We start from the raw sequence: 9,248 nt of genomic DNA on the forward strand, positions 1-9,248 counted from the left end.
AGCAGATATCCATATTGGAAGGATTATAAAGTGGATGAAAGGAAATAATATGAAATAAGGTTGAAATAATAAAAGATGTCTTATTTGATTCTAGTTAATGAGAAATGACTAAAGATTTGTGAGAAAGGGAATTCTCTGATAAGATTCTGTGAATCAAGATTACTTGGAAGCTAGTTATCACAAATCCAGTCTCAGATATTTACTAGCTGTGTGACCCTGAACAAGTCACTTAACCTATGTCTATCTCACTTCCCTCATCTGAGAAACAGGTATGATAATAACACCTATTTAACTCACAGTTTCTTATGAGAATAATATATATTACACATATTAAGTTATATATAATAAACCATTTGGCACAACTTAAAGGACAAGATCAGTAAGTGCTAGCTATTATTATTATCACTGGTAATAACAACTTAGTAAAGAAGAGATTGGAAAAGAAAAAGACTAGAAGAAAGAAGGAGCAGTTATAAGTTATTAAAATAGTCCAGACCAGAAATAATTAGGGCCTGAACTAGGCTGATGGCAGTGAATATTTATTACTAAATAAATATTCATTTTACAAAAGATTTTTCCATAAGATTCTTCAAGTGAGCTCCCTTAATAAATCCAGAGTGATATTTGACTGAGAAAAAATTTTAATTACATACTGTACATCTTGTCTGAATATGTTTACTATGCAAAACGGGTTTCTGACTCTAGCCTGGCATCCTGATGCTTTGCTCTGGTGACCTGAATATGCATTACTCTCTCTTGATTTCCTTTCCCTTAAGAATAGAGATCCAGCAGAAATTAACAGCAGTGACTTTTTGATTCTTGCTAAGCCTTTGTTGCTGGTTCCTACAATTGGAGCAGATACCTAGGAAAACTCCAAAAAAACTCACTGCCACATTAACTTTTTAAGGCTGATTCAGTAGCAAGACTTGGGCAGGGGACAGATCCTAGGACATAGCAAGGCTTCTGCTGTGAACAATGCCACAGCTTGGTCAGTGGGGAAAGAGAACAGAGCAGGGCAGAGTTAGGAGGGAAGAAGATCACAAGATATGCAGTCACCAGGGGGAGAAAAATGCCAAATTATCTGGCAGCTCCTCATTTAATTAATAATTCTTGCTAATAAGGTGCTAATCATCTTTGTTTTTATATTGCAGAAGGATTAAAAGCAGTATGAGAACCATCTAATACTATAGTGCCATGGGGCAAAGTTCTACTTATTCTATCATAGTTACAGCTCTGCTTCATCTTTCTTTAAGAAGGTATAGATCAATATATTCCTTGTTCTTAAAAAAAAACAAACATTGCTGTGGTGACCACAGTAGCTGCCTGGGTCCTCCAGACAGCAGCTTGAGTGAGTCTTTCCAAGATGGTTAGTGAATTCCTGATGGGGAGATTTGGTGAACACAGTCCCTTTTCACAGGTCTGGGGTTCCACAGCTGTATGATTTGGAGTTGGCATCAAGGGTAGCTTTAGCAAAGTGGCCCAAAGTGGCAGTACAGCCCCTAGCAGAAGCGTAGCAGTGACCAATTCCAGCCATCATCAGTAGCTTCTTAGTCACAGGAGTTAAGACAATGCCAGTATCTCTAGGGGTGGGATCAGGCACACCAGACCCAGTGACCTTGTAGGGCACTGTGTGAGGCTTACCAATCTTGTTCCCCCAAGTACCAAATCTTGGCCAGAAGGATAGCACCATGAATAGCTATGGACACTTTCTTAGAGCTCTTCATACCCAGGCCAACGTGGCCATTGTAGACTCTCCATGGCTACAAAAACTTGGAATCTGGTATGGTGTCTGGCTCTAGTCTGTTTCTGAACAGGCATGATCTTCAAAACCTCATCCTTCAATGAGGAGCCCAAGAAGAAATCTATGATCTCAAATTCCTTGACTGGGAGAAAAGATAGATCTCCAAAGACTCGAACTTCATGTCCTGGAGGAGCCAGCCCAGTTTTGTGGTAGGAACCTACTCCTTGTCTTTGACCTTACCTCCGAGGGCACCATGGCTATGGCTCCTGCCTCAACCACAGCTCCAGCTGCCATGATCGCAGTCCCCACTGCCAAAGCCACCACAGAAGCCACCTTGGCTTCCAACACCAAGACACCTGGGACCTCCTGTTCCTTCCACAGCACTGGACTTATCTGTCATTCAATGTGCACTAGAAGTGGAAGATACAACCCTTTTTTTATTCCCTTATTCCCCACCATTTCCCAACCAAAGACCCTGCATCTCCCAACTCTGAGCATTTTCACTGTCTGGAAACTGATAGAATTCCCTTTTTTCCTTCATCTCTGCCTCTTGGCTTCCCTGGCTCCCTTTAAGTCTCACCATTACAAGAATTCTTTTCCAATCCTCCTTAATCTTAGTGCCTTCAGTCTGAGGTTATCTCAAACTTATTCTGTATGTTTTGTTTGTACATAGTTGTTTGCATAATGTCTTCACTATTAAAACTGTGAGCTCCTTGAAAGTAGGGATTGGTTTTTGTTTTTCTGATCTTTGTATCCATAGAGCTCAGCATAGTGCCTGACATATAGCAGATACTTAAAAGAATGTTTGTTGATGAACTGACTCTACCATAGATGGTGTGTGTTAATGGGTTATTTCAATTATGATCCCTTGGTCCCATAGCCCATAGCAGCCTGCTTTGAAAGCTCCAAGTAAGATGAGAGCACAGAGAAGCAACTAGATGGCACAGTGGACAGGGTGCCAGATCTGGAGTCTGAAGGACCTAGGTTCAAATCTGGTCTTAGACACTTCCCAACTATGTGACCCTGGGCAAGTCACTTAACCCTGTGTTTGCCTAGTCCTTACGCTTTGTCTAGCCATACTGTGTATGAGTTGTTACTAAAGAAAATTTAAAATTAGGGGAAAAAATGAGAGCACAAGGCCCTTTGGAAACAGAACACTAAGGTTTGCCTAGATTGATGGCACTGTAAGGTGGGAAGCAAAAGTGCCCAAAAAAGGCTTTTCTTTCTTCATAGTTTTGCTAAGGGCCAGACCTGACTGCATTAATATGAAAATACAAATCCTGAACCTTCCAAGACAAGGGAGATTCTGCAGATCCTCTCTTAGCACCTAAACTTGGAATCATAGAAAGTTATTCCTGGAAAAGACCTTTGAGATCTAGTACAACCTATTCATTTAACATAGGAGGAAATTAAGTCTCAAAGAAGTTTTTTGTATTTTCTTTTGCAACATGGCTAATATGGAAATATGTTTTGCATGACTTCACATGTATAATCAATATCATATGGTATGACTTCTTAAGGAGGGAAGGGTAGATAGGAAGGACACAATTCAAAATTTGGGGGCATAAAATTTTTTAATTTAAATTTTAACAAAATGTTTTTAAATGGATGTTAAAGTGTTGCACATATAATTGGGAAATATTTAATGAAATAAATAAAAATATATTGAAAGTTTGCCACAAAAATTTTGCCTGACTTGACACAGAACCAGTGAGTAACAAAGCCAGAGCTTGGTTCTGAATTCAAGTCTAATGCTTTTACACTAGACTATACTGCCTCACAGAGTACTTAGTAGTTTGAGTTTCATCTTTTTTTAATTTAAATTTTTTTCTACTTATGAGTTTCCTCTTATAATTATTTTTGGATACACTTTTATCTTTTCAAGCTTAGTTATATTGTCAAAAACTAGACAAACTCTTGTCTTTCTTCGGATCCTTCTATAAAATCAGCTTCCAAACACTTTTCCTTTAAGTCCTGCATATTTGAATTTCTCATCAGCTATAACAAAGGAAGATAGTTTTGAAGCTATATTTATGCCAATAATTAATACTCTCCCTGTGTGCCTTGTTCCCTATACTTTTCCTTTGGTGTATTGTGTATATGTACTTTCCTTTCAACAATCCTACTGTTTTGATGTCATGAGAAAATCTGTTAAAAAAAAGCTATCATGGAATTACAAACTTTTTGCAACCATATTAATGTTCCAAATAATTAATAATAAAAGAAATGCAAATTAAAACAAACTCTGAGGTTTCATCTCATACCCAGAAAATTGATAAAGTTAGCAAAAGGTGGGAATATTTAGTTTCAGAAGAAATGTAGTGAAAAGACACATTAGTACATTGTTGGTGGAGCTGTGAATTAATTGATCCATCAGTTCAGGAAAGCAATGTGGAATTATATGAAAGAAATAACTTAAGTGACCACACACTTTCACCTAGAGATTCCCCCACTAGGAGTATACTCCAAGAAGTTCAGTGATAAAAAGAAAAAAGTTCTATATATCAAAATATTCCTAGCAACATTTTCTTTTTTTTTTAAACCCATACCTTCTAAGGTATTGGTTCTAAGACAGAAGAGTGGTAAGGACTAGGCAAAAGGGGTTAAGTGCCCAGGGTCACACACCTAAGAAGTATCTGAGGCCAGATATGAGCCCCAAACCTCTCCCATCTCTAGATCTGGCTCTTAATACACAGAGCCATCTAATTGCTTCTTCTTTGTCCCCAGCAACATTTTCTGTAGTGGCAAAGATCTAGAAAGAAAGTAGATACCCAGAAATTAGTAGTGACTAAACAAATTGTGGTACATGAATGTAATGGATTATTTTTGTGCTCTAAGAAATGATAAATATGGTGAACACAAAAAAGCATGGAAATATTTAAGTGGGCAGATACAGAGTGAAGTAATCAGAGCTAAGCAATAATATACATCTTCACATCAATGTAAATAGACAGAACAATAACAATTATTGTTTAGTGGTTTTCAGTCATGTCCATCTTTCTGCAAGGCCCTATTTGAGATGTTACTGGCAGAAGTACAGGAGTAGTTTGCCATTTCCTTCTCCAGCTTATTTTACAGATGAGGAAACTGGGTCAAGTGACTTAACAAGGTTAAGTGACTTGTCCTGGGTCACACAGTAAGTGTCTAAGGCCTAATTTGAACTCAGGAAGATGAATATTCTTAACTCTAGGCCTGACTCTCTATCTACCACACCACCTACCTACCCCTATAATAAGAATAAAACAATCAAAACTAAATACTGCATGATTATAATGACCAAGCTTAGCCTCAAAGGAAAACTACAAAAAGCTGTATCTCTTCATTTTTTCTGTGTGTGTGTGTGTGTGTGTGTGTGTGTGTGTGTGTGTTGGTTGTGAGCTATAAGTTTAGAACATATGTCATATTTTTTGATATGGTAATATGATAATTTTCCTTGAATGGGATTTTTTCCCCTTTTAAAAAATCCATTGTTATAAGGGAGAGTACCTTCTGGGAGAAGGATAGGAGGATACTTTGGGAGATGTAAGTGATAGAAAAAAAAAAGGTGTCATCAAAATGTTTTTTAAAGCTATCACTGTAGGTTCTATGCATAGTAGATCTCTAGTCTTCGATATCTCAACGTCTTGGAGAAAATGTTTCATGATGTCATAAAATCATTGATTAGCAGTTTTAGAATGTATCTAAGAGATCACTTAACCCAGCTTGTATCATACTATCTTCTCTAGCAAGTAGATCTCCAGCCTACACTTAAAGAACTCCAATGAATAGGACTAGATGATGGGATAGCTCTAATTGTTAGAAAGTATGTCTCTGTATGAAGACAAAAGTCTCTCCACCTTCTAACCATTCATTATTCCTACTTCTGCACCCTAGATCAATGCAGAAAAATGTCCTTACAAAGGAAGAAATAAATGAGATCTTTTCTGAGTAAAGAAGTGTGAAGAGTGTCTAGGAATTGATCCTGGGATCAATCTTTTTATTTTAAACCCTTAACTTCTGCGTATTGGCTCCTAGGTGGAAGAGTGGTAAGGGTAGGCAATGAGGGTCAAGTGACTTGCCCAGGGTCACACAGCTGGGAAGTGTCTGAGGCTGGATTTGAACCTAGGACCTCCCATTTCTAGGCCTGACCTTCAATCCACTGAGCTACCCAGCTGCCCCTCTGGGATCAATCTTAAACAACATTTTTATAAATTATCTCTAAGAGGGACTAGATAGTAAAATCTCTAACTTTGTCAATATCACTGAATAGCCTAAATGAAAATCGTAATAGGTTTAGACCATTTTTAATTCCTGACCTAAGCTTGGTTACCTATATTTGCATTTATTATAGACTTTCTCCAGTTCCACTGAAACCACCATTTCTTATTTCTACTTCATGTGGAGCTCTGACTCTTCGGAGATCTGGTCTAGTGCCAACCTTACTTTCATTCTCTGACTGTACTGAAAAGCTCATGTTCTTTCTCATCCAAAAAAAAATTATCAAGAGATGAATTAGGGAGGACTTGTGTGCAGCTGAGGAATCCCACAACAAGCTTGTGATGAAAGTCAATGACTTGGAAATCAGTACAGCAACAGAAGCTGGCAAAAAATGCATTAATATAGCAGAGGGCAGGATGGTGGAAGGCATCGTTAAAATGGAATGGCAAACCCAAAAAATAATTCAACTGGAAAAAGATTGAGAAGCAATGTGTTGAAACAGATGGATTTGTAAAGCAGATCAAGGGGAGAGAACCTCAGAATTATATAAAGATTTAAATTGAAAGAGTAGACTAAAATTTAACATGACAGAGCTAGCTTAAGGAAACCTACTCCATAGGAATGATACCTGAAAAATCTGAATTCAGATTTTAAAAAAAGACACACACACTGGGAGGTTTTTCAGGGCTTAATGCTTCTAAAATAAGTGTAACTTCAAAAAGTGTAGCATCTTGGGTTCCTCCTCACACCTGGAACCCCAGAATGTTCCCTCAGGCTCAAGGTATTTTGTAGGTTAATAATCATTCAAAACCCATAGTTCCTAAACCGTCCCCAGGTTATTTAATTTTACTAAGTATCCAGAAAGAACAAAAGTTCAAAGCAAAGGACACTGAATCAAATCCATGAGTAACAAGAAAAGATCAGCTCTAGGGAAGTTCACAAACACAGAAGAGAGAGATAAACAAGGAACATGTGTGAAGGGATAAGCATGTAGGGATCATGTGCAGTCTAGACACACACTTTGAGTACACATGTGACTAGAATACATGCACAACCAGAACTTATCTCTCTGACCCTCACAACGACTGGTACCCTCTGGTGTATCCTCCTTCCTCTCTCTATTATTCTCTGCCAAGCTCCACATCTCCACTGGGCACAGCATTGTCTTTGCTAGACATCATGAATATCTTGTCACTTCAGCTAAGGATTGCCTCTTCAGAGCTCTCTGAGAGCTGCTGTATTTATTTTAACTTCCTCCTGCTATTGTGGGCTGGCCATCTTATTTAGAGGTCTTTGAGTCTCTTGATCTCTCTGCTAACATCTCCTAGGAGCACAGATGCCGGTCAGCCTCTCTCATAAGGGAGGACAAGCTTGCAGTTTGCATGGCTTTGGGGAATTGTCCAGGCACTATCAAAGTGGAACCTAGTGAGATAGCCAGCAAGTTCTCAGTAGCCCTCAAGAGCAAATCTAATTTGCCCCCCCCAAGCCCCAATTCTCTGCTCTACTCACTTGAATTTTATAATCCCAGCCAATGATCGGACTTGGAGTTATCTTTGGAAAATTCCTTTTAATTCCTTTCACAACTCTGATGGTCACTATGCCTTCATTTAAACTCTTTCAGAAATTTCACCTAATAAAACCAGGAGATCAATTTGGGAGTGAGGCAATGAGGCTCTCTTTAGTCTCCAATTTGCCAAGAAGTCAAATAAAGTCAACAAGTATTTGTTAAGAGCCTACTATATGCCAGGCTAAGTGCTGGGAATTCAAATCAAAACAAAGGGGCAGCTAGGTGGCTCCATGGACAGAGTGCCAGACCTGGAGACAGCAGGTCCTGGGTTCAAATCTGATCTCTGACTCCTTCTAGTTGTATCACTTTGGACAAGTCACTTAACCCCAAATGCCTTGCTCTTACTTATCTTCTGCCTTGGAACTGATACTAAGTATGAATACTAAGACCAAAGATAAAGATTTTTTAAAGAAGAAAGAAAAACAAAAAACCATTCCCACTCTCAAAGAACTCACAGTCTAGTGTAAGAACAACATGTAAATAACTATGTACAAACAAGATATATACAGGATAAATTGGAGATAATCACAGAGGGAAGATACTAAGATTAACTAGGACTTAATTTGCCAAGCAAATCTTGAAACAAGAACAAAAGAGTGAGGTGAAGCCACAAATAGCAAGTGCTTATTAATATTGAATACTATGGACTAAATAAAGTAGGAGCTATAGTTACAAAGAAAAAAGTCAACATTTCAAAAGATAGAAAATTAACAATAACAAGAGATTTCAATACCTCACTTACAGAATACAAATGAAATAATAAGACATATTTTGATGAGTTTGTGATCTTATCAATAGGGGTATTTCCTCCAACAGTGCTTATCTTAACTTATTCAAGCTTTCCAATCTTGTATAACATCCATACTATCCTAAAAAACTCTATGGTTTATAATATACTTAATATTAATATATGATATATATAATTATATATGAGATATAATTATATGATATAATATACAGTTTATCTAATAGTCTGAAGGGCTAACGGTGAGAGCTTTCTAGAAGCTTTGACATTGTCTAGATCTCAATGGAGCATGTAAGCTATTCCTACACCATCAGCTTAGCTCCTTTCCTGATCGAGTTTCTCTCTGATTATATCCTTTAGACTATTTGTCCTAAAGAATTCTTTGAAGGGAATGTCTTCTTGCTGGCTGAAAGATCCAGAAACGCCTCTGTGTTTACGTAAAATATAACAAACAAGTTTGAAATCAGACATTCAAGCAATGGGATAGTCAAGTGATTGTCAAATTAAGTAGGTAAAGAAGGGGAGGGAAAATAAAGTCGAATCCCCTCAAACAAATAATGACTTTCTGAAAGATGACAAGACTTACATTCCCATTCGTGTTGGTAGTACTGTTCCAAAGAGCAAAGTTCCCAGGGCCGATAGAGGCACTTCCATAAGGAGCTCAAACTAGACAAATCAAGAAGAGGCAGCTTTAAGACTCTACAAGAGCCCTCAGAGAAGGGAAACCATATGAGGATTCCATGAAAGGACCAAAGAACAAGTAACCAGGAACTGCAAGTTGTCCCTTTGGCCTCATGTGCTCTCTGAGTTTTCACCAACTTGACCCAGAGACTTTGTAAGTACAAGGGTTGAGTTTGTCCCATTTGGGAGACATTTTCCTGTAACAACTCTTCTAGCTATCCATGCTTAGTAAACACTTTATGGAAATCTAATTAACTTTCATTGATAGTAATATGGAGCACACTGGTTTAGGGTTGAGTATGATAGTACTAAATATC

At 37.9% G+C, this 9,248-nt stretch overlaps 1 pseudogene; it reads right to left on the reverse strand.

Moving 5' to 3' along the window:
• Positions 1-1,281: 1,281 nt before the first annotated feature.
• LOC123233414 lies at positions 1,282-2,141 on the reverse strand (annotated as a pseudogene).
• Positions 2,142-9,248: the final 7,107 nt, after the last annotated feature.

The sequence above is a fragment of the Gracilinanus agilis genome, chromosome 2, assembly GCF_016433145.1.
Source record: "Gracilinanus agilis isolate LMUSP501 chromosome 2, AgileGrace, whole genome shotgun sequence".
NCBI lineage: Eukaryota > Metazoa > Chordata > Mammalia > Didelphimorphia > Didelphidae > Gracilinanus > Gracilinanus agilis.